The sequence below is a fragment of the Neoarius graeffei genome, chromosome 11 (genome assembly GCF_027579695.1).
Source record: "Neoarius graeffei isolate fNeoGra1 chromosome 11, fNeoGra1.pri, whole genome shotgun sequence".
NCBI classification, from domain to species: Eukaryota; Metazoa; Chordata; class Actinopteri; order Siluriformes; family Ariidae; genus Neoarius; species Neoarius graeffei.
The window spans coordinates 14,413,043-14,430,937 of NC_083579.1; the positions used below are offsets into that span (position 1 = coordinate 14,413,043).

The window sequence follows — 17,895 nt, forward strand, 5'->3', positions numbered from 1 at the left end:
AATGGTCATCATCAGCAGTGAAAACGGGGCCTAGAATGCACCAGATTGCACCAAAGGGCATCTAAAAATTGAAAATATTCTGAGGGAGCCCCACCTCCCACAGCGCCAGGCATCTCTCACACACACACACACACACTACTCCACACCCTAATTCCTTCTTTCCACCCCCTACTTCATTTCTTAATGAAACCACTGTTCATGGTTAAACTATAATGAATTTCCCGGTTACACAATCACATTTTTTTGACCATGTAGGACACTTACAGAAGTGAGTTATTTAAAATAATGCGATCTGTTATCACCCAAATGAGGATGGGTTCCCTTCTGAGGTTTTTTCCTCATGTAATCTCAGGGAGTTTTTCCTTGCCACCATCACCTCAGGCTTGCTCATTCGGGATACATTTAAAATCTGTATTTTTCTGTAAAGCAGGTTTGCAGCAATGTCTACTGTTAAAAGCATTATACAAATAAATTGCATGCTTTTTTGTAAACCGGGGAATGGGGCGCTGCACCCTCTTACTCTCGGCATGCGCCCCCTTACTGAAATGCCGATTGAACCCCAAGTCACACTTAGGCCATGCACTTATATGCTACTGCACAACATGCAATCTTTCTCAAAACAATCTTTTCTCTGTGAAAACATCCCAGCAACACCGCGTGACAATGTGTCTGATCATCAAATACGTTATAACTACTCCCAAAATATTCCCATCATAGTAGATACACCATCAGATGGTGCAAAAACGATCCGAATTGGCATTTTCCAGACCGAGGCGCCATGTTGTTTAGTTGTTTACTTGTCGCAGCTGCTTTCATGAGATAGGTTACATACAAGGTCAGCTGACTTGTAGAGCCAGATTTCTCGAGACTGAATGACCTTTCACCCACTGGCGCGGGAGCTTTTGACAGAAGTAGTTCGCGAGTTGTTTTTGTTGACACTTGGGCATTTAAAGACGTCATCCCGCGGCACAAAACAGAAGAAAGCCAAAGACTGTCTGGGACAGAAGATGGCTTCTTTTTTCTGTCACAAAGTGGATAAAGATGTTTCTGATGGCGAGATCGCGACAATCGAAGGATCAGTCTGTGCCACACAACTGAGCGCTGTGACAGCGGCATCGCGGAATCTGTGACGAACGAAGACCAGATGTCTTGCTCTGATGAAGGCACCGAGTGTTCAGTGGAAAAGCAAAATGAGAAAAAGGCCAAGTTCCAGGAAAAGTTCATGTATTTTTTTTTTTTTAAGCGCGCTTACATTTTTTGCATGGTTTCAAACTTTGTGATTTGGGTTGGATTCCAACTTTACAATGTTTACTTTTTTAAGTTTCCTTTTACAGGATATAATTTTGCTCTGGAATTTTTTTTCTTCATTTTGAACAACTAATTCTATCTTACTCTAGTATAAGAAAACATTTCTCTGGTGAATGTTTAATACTTTGAAAATTTGATTCATTTGAATTATAAATTTCAATTTGAATCATGGGGAATTAGCATGTGTAATTTGAATTATGAGGTATTAGAATTTGAATTAAGTGTTGTTTGTGACAAAGTTTTATTTTCTTTTTCAGTGTTGAAAAATAAACAACTTGTTACAATTTCCCTCTCAGATAGCCTCAGAATGTCCCATTGTAGCCTCAATTTTTTTTAAAGGCTTCGCACGGCGCCACCATCCACCCCCCACTTAGTTGCTTCGCTCCCTCGCCATGGTGAGCTCCCTCATACTAAATTTTTCTAGAAAAAACCCTGAATTGACCTGACTGAACAAAACTGCAGGGCATACACAACCTCCCTGGCAGAGGTAACAACAATGATGTCCAAACTTTCCTTCTCCGCATGAACCAAGCTAAAGCATGATCAGTTATGACATGATTAGGATGATCCACAGTGGACGATCTACACATCTTGGAGGTGTAACTCAGTTTGTAAACAGAAGAGCATGGCGGATGAAGAATAAGAGCAAGAAGACCAATATCCTGAAAGAAGCATCAAAGCGGTGGAGATACAAATCACTTCTGGCCATAACTAAGAATAAAACCAGAGCAAAAACAGGATGCAGAGATTTGTGAGTTGGCCTTTAGCCTTGAGTTAAAGTAACAGGTTTTGTTGCTGCCAGAGCTAATTGTTAAACAGAGTTCTCTCTCTCCCTCTCCAGGGATCAGAGGTGTAGAGCTCAATACCATACAATTCTTTCAGTAACAAGATCTCCAGGTTTGGGAAACCATGCCTAAAATAGTCACCTATGATTGCATCCGTTTTAATTTTCAGTGTGTAAAACTTTCTGCTTAAAAAGGTCATAGGCAACGGTTTTAATTTTATGCACATTTGAAACTTTATATGTTAAAAAACCCTCTGTAATTTTCTTCTAGTCCCAAGAAGTATTGTTAATAAGTAATAATTAATATAAGTTAGCGCAGATCGTGGCGAATTTCTGTTCGGCTATTTTTGTGACCACTGGGCGTGTGAAGTCATTTAAGACAAACAAACCGCTTGAGTTGAGTCCACTTCCGTTTACTTACACTGCCGTTCGGCTTGAGTGCAGATGTGCACTCAGGAATTTCTAAAGGAAAACCATGCCTTATTGTTGTGCAGTGAACTGTAACAACGGGACCAGTTCAGGAAGAAGTTTTTACCTTTTTCCGAGAGAGGAGAAGAGGCAGAGTGAGTGGGTTGGCTTTTTCTGAAAAAGGAGACGAGGCGGAGCAAGTGGGTTGGCTTTTTCCGAAAGAGGAGAAGAGGCGGAGCGAGTGGGTTGGCTTTTTCCAGAAGAGGAGACGAGGCGGAGAGAGTGGATTGTGCGCGTGAAACAAAATCAAGCAGTCAAAGAAGAAACGGACCAGCAACACTCAAGCAAAAAGGAGAAGATTGGAGGTAAACATTTTTACTTTTGCTTGCAATTGACAAGTCAAGAATCCTGAGGGATCCTGTACAATCATTGTGGAAATGAGACAAAGGGATATAGCCTACTCTAAGCGAGGGAATAAGTAGTATAATGCCACAGATGGCAGGCTAATGAGGCCATACATGTCAACCTTTGGTCAATCAAACCTGTATAACCAACCTCCAAAATCCGTATTTCCCTTATAAAATCCTTATAAGACGCAAATTAAAATAATTTACCTAAAATTTGAGTGATAATTAACAATGATATATCCCAGTTACTTTTTATTCAATATTAATAACAAACCTTCAGAATGAATACAAAGCTCCAATGTTTGACAAAAACACAAAGTGTCACTCTAATGTTCTAAACTGTACTCCGTGACAGCTTTTTTAGCACTCTGCACCAATACCTCACTAGGCTGCATGTCACAGCAAGTGTCTGTGTTGATCTTGCCGGAGTGCCCATTCAGAATCTTTTCAGTCGCTCAGGTGGAAATACGCTTTTCAAACAAAATGTTACTTCCCGGTTGGCAGGATTCTCGCAATGCGGTGTGCGCATGATCAAAAGTGGAAAGAAGTCTCGCTACCACAAGATAACGCGCGATTTCATAAGACTCTTTACTGGCTGTCTGTGCTTTCTGTGGTGTACAGTACGTTTGTAAATGTTATGCGCTCTTATCATCGTTGGAATTGATTATAGCTCTAAATAAATATTGAAGTTTTTTTAAAGAATCCATATAACTTTATTTGTATGCCCATATACTACGTTTATTGAATCAAATCCGTATAAAATACGGACATTCCCATACATGTCAACCTTTGGTCAATCAAACCTGTATAACCAACCTCCAAAATCCTTATTTCCCTTATAAAATCCTTATAAGATGCAAATTAAAATAATTTACCTAAAACTTGAATGATAATTAACAATGATATATCCCAGTTAGGGCGGCACGGTGGTGTAGTGGTTAGCGCTGCCGCCTCACAGCAAGAAGGTCCGGGTTCGAGCCCTGTGGCCGGCAAGGGCCTTTCTGTGTGGAGTTTGCATGTTCTCCCCGTGTCTGCGTGGGTTTCCTCTGGGTGCTCCAGTTTCCCCCACAGTCCAAAGACATGCAGGTTAGGCTAACTGGTGACTCTAAATTGACCGTAGGTGTGAATGTAAATGGTTGTCTATGTGTCAGCCCTGTGATGACCTGGCGACTTGTCCAGGGTGTACCCTGCCTTTCGCCCGTAGTCAGCTGGGATAGGCTCCAGCTTGCCTGCAACCCTGTAGAACAGGATAAAGTGGCTAGAGATAATGAGATGAGATATCCCAGTTAACTGTGGGCGGTAGAAAAGGGCAACTGGACTTGCTTGAAGATTCTTGAAAACGTTTCACCTCTCGTCCGAAAGGTGAAACGTTTTCAAGAATCTTCAAGCAAGTCCAGTTGTCCTTTTCTACCACCCAGTTTACTATGACCTGGATGACTGAGAATCTTCACAGACATATACCAGTTACTTTTTATTCAATATTAATAACAATAAACCTTCAGAATGAATACAAAGCTCCAATGTTTGACAAAAACACAAAGTGTCACTCTAATGTTCTGAATTGTACTCCATGACAGCTTTTTTAGCACTCTGCACTAGGGATGTTAACTGATGACCGTTTGACCGGTGGTTGACCAAATCAACGTCAACCGGTTAATTTTTTTTGGTTGTCGGTTAAAAAAAAGACATCATTATTTTGAAGCTGCCGATTTTGGAGCGGAGGACTTGGACTTCTGTGTTGTAAACGCTTGGGGCATGCCATGCAGTGTAAGGACGACAGCTGACGAATCAGAAATACCCATTCAGTCATGTCCCGCCCTCCTGCCCCAGTTAAAGACAGCGAACAAATCAGAAACACCCATTCAGTCATGTCCCGCCCCAGTTGAACACAGCTGCCACTCAGCGAAAGAAAAAAAAAGAAGTGTAGACACAGGCTTTTTAGCTTACAAATTACTATTCTGTTTTTTTTTTATTATTATTAGAAAGCACATCGAGTTTAGTCCTGCCTTGGCCAGTGCATTCTGAAAGTATGTTTCGGTCTGTAGCCAACAATGCATGTTACTGCAGATCATATCTCTCCACACAAACTAAAGGCGCAGATGCCGACTTTTTCACGGCTGAATCGTGCAGATCCGATTGCTTTCCTTTGAGCATACAGAATTTATTCTGATGAAGTTATTCAGACACGCCAACGCCCCCCTAAAAAAAAAATCAGATCTTTGCACGATTCAGCCGTGAAAAAGGCGGTATCCGCTAAAAGGCGCGCCGTTTGCATCCCTGTTTAAACTCATAAGTTAACCGACTTTAACCGGCCAATGAGGCTCGGTGGTCGGTCAAGATTTTTTTTAGTTTTCGCCATCCCTACTCTGCACCAATACCTCACTAGGCTGCATGTCACAGCAAGTGTCTAGCTGTGTTGATCTTACACTGCAGTAGGCCAGGTCAGTGTGTCTGCATTCAGGTTCTTTCTGCTCTCTGTGTGTATCTTCCTGACTTGAGAGAAAACTCTCTCACAGTCAGCATTACTGTGGGGTAAACAGAGCACTGCCTAACTTGAACTAAAACTCCCACTACCTTGTGTTTTCTGTCTTTTCCAGTTGTTGGCATATCAGTTTTTGAGCGCGCAAATACTGTCATCAGTGGCTGATTTTGCCTTTGGCTTGCATTCCGCTGATGTTTAGTTTCGATATGAAATGTTCTTTCACATCATACACTCCCGATGCTGCAACTTTGATGTCACGCGCACACAGTGTGCAGTGTGTGTATTCGTCGTTTTTGGAGGCTGCCGGTTGGATTATGCCATTGAAAAGGTCCTTCCATTCAGGGTGTCAAGTCGTGTCAGTTTTGTTTGGTTATTTCTGTGCAATTTCCCCAACTTGAATAAAGGATTGTAGCATCTGGTGGAGGTTTAGGGTAACTGGACTTCACTCAAAGGATTCAACAAGACAACTGTTTCCGTTTCCTCTTTTTATTAAAGTTCAAGGCACATCCATAAAATTGCAATGGCAGGTAGATGGTAGAAACAGTTAACAGGTCTTTAGCTCTAAGTCTTTAGTTCTCCCTTTAGCTCTTAACACTTTTCCTTTAGCTTTGTCTTTAATTTTCTCTTTAGGTGAAAAACCTTTGAAAAATATAAAAATAGAAAAACCACAACAATTAAAATGCAATGCTTCTGTGCAAAATACGCATGTAGTAATGCACTATGCAAATATGCCTTAAATACTTATGCAAAATAGACATATGAGAATAAATATTTTAAACTACAAACCAGATAACACTTAAATATGACAGTAGAAAAATAAGATTTAACTACTTAGTATACACATTAAAATCACAAGGAAATAAACTACCAGAAGAACCAATACAACCACACAAGCCATAGCAGTACGCTCAATTTGGCCATTCACAGCTGCTTTAAGTAGCCCACAAATCCACTGCAACTACCAATACCATATAATGCAGATAAATATTGCAATCAAGGAGTCTGTGCCCAGGTTTATACTTAACCACACAACAATAAGACACCAACAATGGAGTACAAACACTACACTGCGTGTATTCAAATAGAAAGCCCAACACTGTTGCACGGCCACACACTGTCAAAGCAAATACCAAACACAGAGATGCAGCACAATAAATTTCAACATTAAATAAAGCAGAACAAAATACAAATGCTTACTGGCTGCCTCTCCAGTTTCCCAAATGCCACATTTGCACAGTGTTAGCTCAAGTAGGTCAGAAGCACAACAGTTTTAAAGGAACAGTCCACCGTACTTCCATAATGAAATATGCTCTTATCTGAATTGAGACGAGCTGCTCCGTACCTCTCCGAGCTTTGCGCGACCTCCCAGTCAGTCAGACGCAGTCAGACACGCTGTCACTCCTGTTAGCAATGTAGCTAGGCTCAGTATGGCCAATGGTATTTTTTGGGGCTGTAGTTAGATGCGACCAAACTCTTCCACGTTTTTCCTGTTTACATAGGTTCATATGACCAGTGATATGAAACAAGTTCAGTTACACAAATTGAAACGTAGCGATTTTCTATGCTATGGAAAGTCCGCACTATAATGACAGGCGTACTAACACCTTCTGCGTGCTTCGGCAGCGCATTGATATCTGAGCTCCGTATCAATGCACTGCCGAAGCGCGCAGAAGGTGTTAGTACGCCTGTCATTATAGTGCGGACTTTCCATAGCATAGAAAATCGCTACATTTCAATTTGTGTAACTGAACTTGTTTCATATCACTGGTCATATGAACCTATGTAAACAGGAAAAACGCGGAAGAGTTTGGTCGCATCTAACTACAGCCCCAAAAAATACCATTGGCCATACTGAGCCTAGCTACATTGCTAACAGGAGTGACAGCGCGTCTGACTGTGTCTGACTGACTGGGAGGTCGCGCAAAGCTCGGAGAGGTACGGAGCAGCTTGTCTCAATTCAGATAAGAGCATATTTCATTATGGAAGTACGGTGGACTGTTCCTTTAAAGTAACTCTTACTAGTTTCCCACCACCCCACAACTAATCAGCTGATTAACACACCTATGAGCCTTCAGTTTGCAGCTCACACTCCGCTACAACGAGCCCAGCTGCAGTTGATAATCAGCTGACTGGCAATGCTCGTTCCAGTCAATCAGCTCAGTTGCAGTGATCTCACTTTCAAACACACACTTTTTTTCCCAGGTTTCTAAACACATTTTTCCCCTGTGTTTCCCAAATGTAAACAAACACCATTAAAAACCAGTTTGACTTTACACAGGGAGAAACCTACCGCTGTATTGTGTTTTGAATTTCTTTGCCAGAGTGCCCATTCAGAATCTTTTCAGTCGCTATTGAAAGTCGCTCAGGTGGAAATACGTGTTTCAAACAAAATGTTACTTCACGGTTGGTGGGATTCTCGCAATGCGGTGTGCGCATGATCAAAAGTGGAATGAAGTCTCGCTACCACAAGATAACGCGCGATTTCATAAGACTCTTTACTGGCTGTCTGTGCTTTCTGTGGTGTACAGTACATTTGTAAATATTATGCGCTCTTTTATCATCATGGGAATTGATTATAGCTCTAAATAAATATTGAAGTTTTTTTTAAAGAATCCGTATAACTTTATTTGTACGCCCATATACTACGTTTATTGAATCAAATCCGTATAAAATACGGACATTCCGTATAGGTTGACATGTATGCATTCCGTATAGGTTGACATGTATGTGAGGCCTACCGGCACACTGTCAGGTAATCATTACCTACTGTATATCCACTAGGGAGGGCGGTTTAATTATTCTTCAAAAGGGCTCTTATTTAGTATTACGACAAAAGTAGGAATTTATCATAACTACCAGGATAAATCGTTTGGGCACGTGTCTTGTTGAGGTCCGGGGTCACCGCGATCAGAGTCGGCTGAGTCACTGTCCGATTCCGAGGTTGCACGGTCAAACCAGTGAGCCACATTCACAGATTGCTTCGCAACGGCCATAAGTTCATACACATATGGTTTAACCTCTTGATATTCAAATTGGAGAGTTCCTACTTCAAAATCGCTATCAGATATTTTACACAGCCTCTCACGACCAAAGTCCGTACACGTGTGCTCGGTTCGCAAGTGTAAACAGAACTTTTTTTTTTTTTTTGGGGGGGGGGGGGGGGGGGCTTTTTTCACCTTTATTGGATAGGACAGTGTAAAGTAATGATGCACCGATCGATCGGCTGCCGATCATGATCGGCCGATATTGCCCAAAAATAGCCTGATCGGCGATCGGAAAAACATGCCGATCAAAAAGCCGATCGCGTGACGTAAATTATTAGCGACGTTTAAAACTGGCAAGCGCGCAACCATAGCCTACAAGTGCATCTCGACAACGCGATGACTTCTCCTGTCTGGACTTTCTTTAAAGTGAGTGAGGCAGATGTGAAACTTGCTGTATGCAATGTATGCAATGACGCAATACCTCGAGGTGGAAGTACCCCTCGACAGTTCAACACCACTAACCTCATTAGGCATCTTAGAATTCGCCATTCAACTGAATATGCCGAGTACGAGAAACTTGTCAAGCCGAAGGCAACCGGTTCATCCCCATCCCCCAGCCAGCCGACTTTGAGCGAAAGTTTACATCGACGTGAACCATACAGCAGAGAAAGTAAGAGGTGGAAAGACATCACGTCTAAGGTTATGGAATTCGTTTGCCTAGGTGAACAGCCACTATCTGTTGTGGAGGAGAAATCTTTCCGTCGAATGATGACCTGTCTTGATCCCCGTTACGACGCCCCAAGCAGGAGATATCTAACTGATGTATGTCTCCCTCAGTTGTACCAAACTGTGTACGCACACATTGAAACCCTTCTGAAGGCTAACGTATCCATTAGTTTCACCAGCGATATTTGGAGTGCAGATGCATGCCCAATGTCTCTACTTAGCTTAACAGCGCACTTTATTGATGCTAATTTTGAAAGACACAACATTGTGCTACACTGTCAGGAGTTCACGGGGTCTCACTCCGCGGAGGCTTTGGTGGAGGCTTATCGCTGTATGTTTCAGTCATGGGGGATCCAAACGGAGCGAATCCACGCCATTCTAACCGATAATGCAAAAAACATGCAAAAAGCCATGAGAGACGCAGATTTCCCTGGGCTCCCATGTATGGCTCACACGCTACAGTTGGCGGTACATGAGGGAATACTGTCTCAGCGCTCCATCTCGGATATTGTAGCATCAGGAAGACGCATTGTTGGACACTTCAAACACTCTCCCTTGGCATACAGTCGACTGGAGAGCTGTCAGAAGCAACTCGGCCAGCCAATTAGAAAACTCCGCCAAGATGTACCAACGCGCTGGAATAGTTCTTTCTACATGCTCCAGAGTCTCTTGGAGCAGAAACTGGCCCTCGCATCATATGCAGCAGAATACGAATTGCCATGCAACTTCACAGTCCACCAATGGAAATTGATTGAAAACACAATAACCATCCTGGCCCCGTTTGAAGAGCTAACCAAAGAAATCAGCTCATCCACTGCGTCCGCTGCGGACGTAATTCCATGCATCCGAGCGCTCACTCGTCTACTTGAGAAAACAACTGAGACGGACCATGGCGTGAAGACGGCGAAATCAGTGCTACTGGAAGCTGTCCGACGACGATTCGCTGACATTGATGCACAGAAGTTGTACACAATAGCTACAATGCTAGACCCGAGGTAAGAGACACGTCCTGACCCAATTAAGTTGCCTATATTCCTGAAGCCCAACAATACAATATATAATATAATATAATATAATATAAATGTAAAATATCAGCTGGCAATGGATGTATTTTTTTCTAGGCTACCTGACTGAAATGAATGTTATTTTGCATATCACTATAACCTAATCAATTTCTCGTTTTCATTTTTGTTATGTCTGTTTTAGGTATAAAGACAGATATTTCTCAGAGGCACTCAAACCATCTTTCTATGAACAGCTTCAGAACGCCCTTGAAACCAGCCACCCTGAACTACCCATCACTACAAGCACTGTGGAGCAACCCAGTTCCAGCAAGTCAACTGACAAGACCCCACCTGCCTGCTCTTTGCAGGCAATGTTCGCAGAGTTAGTCGATGAGGTAGCAGGGCAGAGTGAGCAGGAAATTACCATTATCACCCAGGTCAGCCAGTACATGGCAGAGTCTGTATTGCAGCGCAGTTCAAACCCACTTGCCTATTGGCAGCTGAATAAAGGCCGCTTCCCTGCACTTGCACAGACAGCAAGAGCCTATCTTTGTTCACCATGCACAAGTGTGGATAGTGAGCGGCTCTTTAGTACAGCTGCAAACATCATTGATGACAAAAGAAACCGTCTCACCCCCAAAAATGCAGAGATGCTCATAATGATCAAAAGAAACTTGCCCCATGTTATTGGGCAGTGAAAGATTTTGTCCTTTGTGATAGTAGGCCTTGCACGTTTTGGTTTTGTGGCCAATTGTTTATTTTATCTTTAACCAGCATTAACAAGCCAGTTTTCAAGTAGCCCAAGTTTTTTGTAATGTGAGTTAGAAGCTGTCTGCTTGGCTTTCTAATGTTCTTTTATTTACATTTTGAATGGAAAGATTCATATTTATATTTTGAATGGTGACATGTTGTCACAAAGGCTACAGTAAAATAAAGGCATTCTGTGCATTTGAAGATTTTGACTGTTTTTTATATATTAGTTCATTATTTTTAAAAAAAATCGGCAGTGATCGGCAATCGGCAGATCAAGTTGTTTGGTGATCGGTATCGGTGATCGGCCCAAAAAATGGTGATCGGTGCATCACTAGTGTAAAGACAGGAAATGAGAGGGAGAGAGAGATGGGAAGGGATCGGGAAATGACCTCAGGTCGGAATCGAACCCGGGTCCCCGGATTTATGGTATGGCGCCTTATCCACCTGAGCCACGACGCCCCTAAGTGTAAACAGAACTGCTCCCAGTCTGTTTGGCTTAAATGACGTCACGACGACGGCCCCCTGGCGGTGAAAGTGTGCATAAGTGAGATGTAAACAAACCTTCGGAAATTGGGCAAAACAGTTTTATTCAATTTTAGGGTGCAAATTAGACACTAGGAAAATTGAATTCGCTTTTTGGGTAGTTCTTCTAGACAATAAAGTTGATATTCTACGTTTCACCTCCGACCATTGCCTACGACCTTTAACAATGTAGAAGGGGTGACGCTTCCTGATTGGCTAAAAATAAATACAAGGGGGGAAAAATTCTGCGATAAATCAAGTCGGAATATTTCGAGAAATATAGCCGTTATTGAGAGAAAAAGTCGGAATTGCGCAATTTAGAATAAATAAATAAATATTAACGTGATGGAAAGGGGACTTGAAGTTCAGATTATTTAAATAATTTCAACATACAACTAAATAGGTTAGCCAAACTACAAATCTCTCCTGAGTGGATAAATAGTGCACTACATCGAGTGTACATGGCATAATTTCATAGTGAATGTAGTTCACTTAAAAAATGAAATGGAGATAAATTTAGGATTCGGCCACACAGCTTCAGTTTAACTTACCTCAGGGGTTTAAAGCAGAACAAGGTTTTAAATTTTCAGAGCCAGACATAATAACGTACTTTTATGTTTATAAATCGAGTGGCTAAGCCCGTTCAGGCGAGCAGCGGCTTTTTTTTTCTCCAATGTTTTCTGGCGGTTGAAGAAGCATGCGTTACCGCCACCACCTGGACTGGAGTGGAGTTTCAGGGTGGAGGACGCCTGTCCCAACCTAATCCTCACACACTTCTACGAATAACAATTAAAATGTCATCGTAAAAAGTGTAATATTACATGTCTAGACACATTTGGTTTTTCTGAATATATCTGTACTGGTTTTTGCTGCTAGAGGCTAAAATTCTCTGGGGTTTCTTTGCTTTCCACTGGAACTGGTGCAGAGCACAAAGAAGCTCCTCTGAGGCACATAAAGCCAGCAGACTGAATCTTTTTCAACCACTGCTCATGCAGCATAACACACCTGCTGTCTATCCACTTCCATATGTACAAGCCCACAGACATTTGACAAGTGTAACTTGTGATTGACACCCCTCTTTTCCTGATTTTTTGGGGTTTTGGCAGCATCAGGACTGGAATTCTCAATCTCCAAATGATAGGGTGAATGCTTTTCTGTTGCACAAAATGGGAGCCCCCATCCCATCAAAATTCTGTCAAAATCTTGTTGATGTCTGCAAAAAGTGTCTGTCCAAAGTGATATTTAATCAAATATTAGGTGTGTTGTATGTATATTTATGACCCTGTAGGTGTAATTTTGACCATGTTCTGATTTCAGAAAATCCAAAATAAATTAACACTTGTGCAGCAAATTCTTGTTTTCTTGTGTTAAAAATACATGTTGTGCAATCATTTTTCCATAGAAATAATCCTTAAAAGTCCAATACTGCCATCACCATACATGTCAAGTTCTACGGTTTTGCCATAATTCATACGGATTTTCAACAAAAATGAACCCATATGGCCGTATACATTTGTCTATACAAGAATTTCTCACCAAAAGTCAAATGTCAAACGATTGTTTATTCAGAAAATAAATTGTGAGCAATCCTGTCTCATACCACATGTGCGAAAGCTGGACCCTGATAAAACATCAATTATACAACTTCCTGCTTCATTAACATGAGCAATAGGATTGGCATCAGTCTTAATTACCTAATCCGGGACAGAGTCCACCAGGGGGGCGAGGTATTGTTTTTGATGGGGTTTCTTTGTTACTTGCGAAAACCGGAGGTTTTTGCAAGTATGTTGAGCTGTCTTGTTTGTTGGTGCTCTAGCGTCGTCATTTCTTGACCAATCTTCACCAAAATGCACAGGGCAACTCACTAGGGTCACACAAAGACATCATTAGTTTTTGGTGGGTCAAGGTCACCAAGGTCAAATCTTGTAAAAATGCGTAAATTGGCCATAACTTCCGTTTCTTTGTGATTTTCACAAGTATCGTGCTCTGCATGACTTTTCATTTGTTTGTTTCTTTGTTGTTGTTTTTTGTTAGCAGCATTACGGGAAAATGGCTGGACCAATCTTCATGAAACTTTCAGGATTGATGGGCATTGGTCTCAAATAGAACTTCCAACATCGAGGGTCATCCGGTCAAGATCAAGGTCACCACAAAGGTCAAAATAGTTTTTTTTGTGATATCTTCCTTCATATTCATCATATTTACTTCAAACCAATTCCAAAATGTTCATCTTTCAATTATGCTTCCATTGATATGCTACATGATGGGGTATCTCACAGTTTTCTTAGTGGTTGGAGGTCAAGTGTCGGGGGGGTTAAGGTCATTGCTAAAATTTGTATATTTTCCATTATAACTCAAAAACAGTTAGAGATAGAGAGATGTTTATCATTATCAATATATAGGAAGTCATATATGGGCTTTCATTTGGCACCATGACCTTTGACCTTGAGTGACTTTGCTTGCTTGTTTGTTTGTGTGTGTCTGCCTGTTCACAATTTGGCGTCTAGACGGTTGGCCCGATTGACTTCAAATTTTCGGGGTAGCTGGGCAAAGGTCCGTAGATTACCTGATTAAATTTTGGGGTAATTGGGTCAAGGTGAAGGTCACCTGAAAGGTCAACTTTTCAGTCAAAATAGCATATTTTCCATTACAATCCAACAACGGTTGCCGATAGACAGATGTTTACTATTATAAGCATATAGTAACTCCTATATGGCCTTTCATTTAGCACCATTGAAAGGTCAAACAGAAGGTCATGGATTTTCAGAGGGCTGTAACTTGAAAATGGGTGATGGTAAACAGATATTTACCATCATCAACTTATAGGAAGTACCATATGGGCTTTCATTTGGCACCATGATCTTTGACCTTGAATGATTTTGAAATGTCAAACTCAAAGGCAAGGCAAGGCAAGTTTATTTATATAGCACATTTCATACACAGTGGCAGTTCAATGTGCTTTACAGAAGTAAAAGCAAAACAGTAAACAATAGAAAATAAAATTACATAAAATAAATGGGGAAGAAAATTAATAAGATATAAACAATAGTAGAAATAAAATAATAAAATGAGAAAAGTTCAATTTAAAAAAAAAAACAAAAAAAAAACAGCAGAATAAAATAGAATAAAAGTTAAGTAAAATTTAAAACATGGAGAGACTGTAAAAGTAGAGTTTAAAACATGTAGAGATGGCAATATTAATAATTTAGCAGAAAGCATCTGAAAACAGCTTGGTCTTTATGGCCCTTTTCCACTACCCTTTTTCAGCTCACTTCAGCTCGCTTCAGCTCACTTCAGCCCGACACGGCTCGCGTTTCGACTACCAAAAACCAGCACGACTCAGCTCGCTTCAGCCCTGCTTAGCCCCTAAAACTTGCACGGTTTTGGAGTAGGGCTGAAGCGAGCCAAGCCGTGCCGAGTGAGGCTGGGGGCGTGAGCAGACACTCCCCTGTGCACTGATTGGTGAGGAGGAGTGTCCTCACATGCCCACACACGCCCCGCGAGCGCGCTGGGATCTGTAAACATCGCAAACCCGGAAGGAGAAGAATTACGAATTACGAGAATTTCTGAAGCCTTATGCGCCTCGCCTCATCTATACGCTCTTGCCAGTATCTGTCCGCGTTGTTGGTGACAACAAGCCACAGCACCAAGACCAGCAACACTAATGACTCCATGTCCTCCATTGTTTATTGTTTACTATCCGGGTCGTGAGACTACCGCTTAAAAGATCACTGATGTCACTGTTTGCGCTGCTTAACGACATCACCTGACGTCCACCCACTTTCGCTAACTCCACCCAATGTGTCCACCCACTTCCAGCCAGCACGGTTCAGCGCGGTTGTAGTCGAAATGCAACTCCAACAGCCCCGCTCAGCCCGACTCAGCACGGCACGGCTCAGCCCGACTCAGCCGCGTTTGTAGTGGAAAAGCGGCATTAGTCTAGATTTGAAGCTGCCGACAGCAGTAGCATTTTTGATGTCCTCTGGGAGTTGGTTCCATAGCTGTACTGCATAGTAGCTAAAAGCTGCTTCACCACACTTTGTTTTAACAACTGGTTTTAACAGTAAATTTTTCTGCTGCGATCTGGTAGATCTGATTGGGTTAGGCCGCTGCAACATATCAGAGAGGTAATTGGGCCCTGTACCATTTAGAGATTTGTACACCAGCAGCAATGCTTTAAAGTCAATTCTGTAGCTTACTGGAAGCCAGTGAAGGGACCTTAGAATTGGAGTAATGTGTTCTGTTCTTTTTGTTCGTGTGAGAACCCTAGCTGCTGCATTTTGAACCAGCTGAAGTCGTTTGACGGGTTTTTTTGGCAGGCCTGTGAAAAGGCCATTGCAGTAATCAACCCTACTAGAGATGAAGGCATGTATAAGTTTTTCCAGATCATTTTTTGACATAAGTCCTCTTAGTTTGGAAATGTTTTTTAGGTGATAAAATGCCGTTTTAGTGATTGCTTTCATGTGACTGTCAAAGTTTAGCTCGCTGTCAATGAAAACACCAAGATTTTTAACCATTTCTTTTGTTTTAATCCCCTTTGTGTCAAGAATAGTGGTAATCCTGAGTCTTTCATCTTTTTTTCCAAATAGAATTACTTCTGTTTTATCTGTGTTCAGCTGAAGAAAATTTTGTGACATCCAGTTGTTGATTTGATCGATACACTGGTAGAGACATTCAAGGGGGGCATAATCATTAGGTGATAGAGCAAGATAAATTTGGGTATCATCTGCATAGCAGTGATATAAAATTGAATTGTTCTTGATAATTTGCCCACGTGGGAGCATATAAAGGTTGAATAGTAATGGTCCAAGAATCGACCCCTGGGGGACACCACAGGTCAAGGACATTGACGCTGAGGTACAATTTCCCATGGTAACAAAGAAGCTTCTATCTTTTAAGTATGATTTTAACCAATTGATAACTTTACCAGTCAACCCAACCCAATGTTCAAGTCGATATAGCAGTATGTTGTGATCAACAGTATCAAAAGCTGCACTGAGGTCCAGTAATACCAGGACCGATGTTTTGCCTGCATCAGTATTAAGACGTATGTCATTTATAACTTTAATCAGCGCTGTTTCAGTGCTATGATTGGCACAAAATCCTGATTGAAAGTTATCAAAACAGCTGTTTGATATCAAGAAGGCAGTTAATTGATTGAAGACAATTTTTTCAAGGATTTTCCCGATGAATGGTAGATTTGATATTGGCCTGTAGTTATTTAATACTGAAGCATCCAGATTATTCTTTTTAAGTAGGGGCTTTACAACGGCTTTTTTCAAGGACACAGGAACAATGCCAGTCTCTAGGGATGTATTTATGATTTGAAGCACATCTGTAATTATAAGATGTAGAACAGACTTAAAAAAGTTGGTGGGTAGAATGTCCAATTCAGATGTTGAGGAACTGAGATTTTGTACAGTTTTTTCAAGAGTCTCATAATCAATTAAACAAAATTCTGAAATTGTGTTGAAGTTATCTGTCTGTGTCACTGGTGATTGGAATTTTTCAATTATTTGCAACTGAGATATATTATGAGCAATATTATGTCGTATTTTATCAATTTTACCTTTAAAGAAGGATGCAAACTCATTGCATTTATTAATTGAGAGAAGTTCAGGTGCTAATTGTGGTGGGGGATTTGTTAGCTTCTCTACTGTTGAAAATAGCACACGGGCATTGTTCATATTCCTGTTGATGATGTTGGAGAAGAAAGACTGTCTTGCTTTACGAATTTCATAATTATATTTACAAAGCATCTCTTTATGGATTTGATAATGGATGTGAAGTTTAGTTTTGCGCCATTTTCTTTCAGTCTTTCTACATTCTCTCTTTAACAGTTTAACAGCTGGGTATTGCTTCCATGGTGCTTTCTGCTTATCATTGACTCTTTTGATTTTGAATGGAGCAATATCATCCATAATTTGGGTCATATTTAAATTAAAAATTTCCAGTAAATCATCTACAGAGTCTGACATTTTGGTTGAGATCCGAGAGAGAGCTTGCTCAAAGAGAACACGTGTTGTCGTTTATGACTCTCCTACCCATAGTCATTGAGCTGTTCTGAATGTGAGGAGACATAGAAACATCAGAGAAAACACAAAAATGATCAGATAAGGCCAGGTCAACAACAGTAGTAGAAACAGTAAGACCCTTTGTGATGACGAGGTCAAGAGTATGACCACGAGAGTGGGTCGGCCCCTGTACATGTTGTACAAGGTTGAAGTTGTCAATAAGTGCAAGTAGTTCATTGGCATAGGTGTTTTCAGGATTATCTACATGCAAGTTAAAATCCCCAGATATAATAAGACAGTCAAACTCTAAGAAAATGACTGACAACAGTTCACCAAACTCTTCCAGAAAAACTTTGGCTGAATGTCTCGGAGGCCTGCAAATAGTTAATAATAATATGTTAGGAGAGCACATAAGTGTTCAAAGGATGTAAAATCACCAAGTGAGGACTGTTTACATTGAAAAGAGAATTTGAATATATTTGCGATCCCTCCACCTTTCCCCT

At 41.2% G+C, this 17,895-nt stretch overlaps 1 protein-coding gene across 5 annotated transcripts in view; it reads right to left on the reverse strand.

The window, feature by feature from the left end:
* The window catches only part of LOC132894125 (histone-lysine N-methyltransferase PRDM9-like), a 178,662-nt gene that overhangs the window by 97,572 nt on the left and 63,195 nt on the right, over window positions 1–17,895 (reverse strand). For 3 of the 5 annotated variants that reach the window (XM_060933471.1, XM_060933473.1, XM_060933470.1), the window contains exon 1: window positions 11,930–12,039. The exons of the other annotated variants lie outside the window; for them this stretch is intronic. The gene's annotated coding sequence lies outside the window, so the exon portion shown is untranslated. Of the gene's footprint in view, window positions 1–11,929; window positions 12,040–17,895 lie in introns of those variants that run through there. 5 annotated transcript variants of the gene reach the window in all.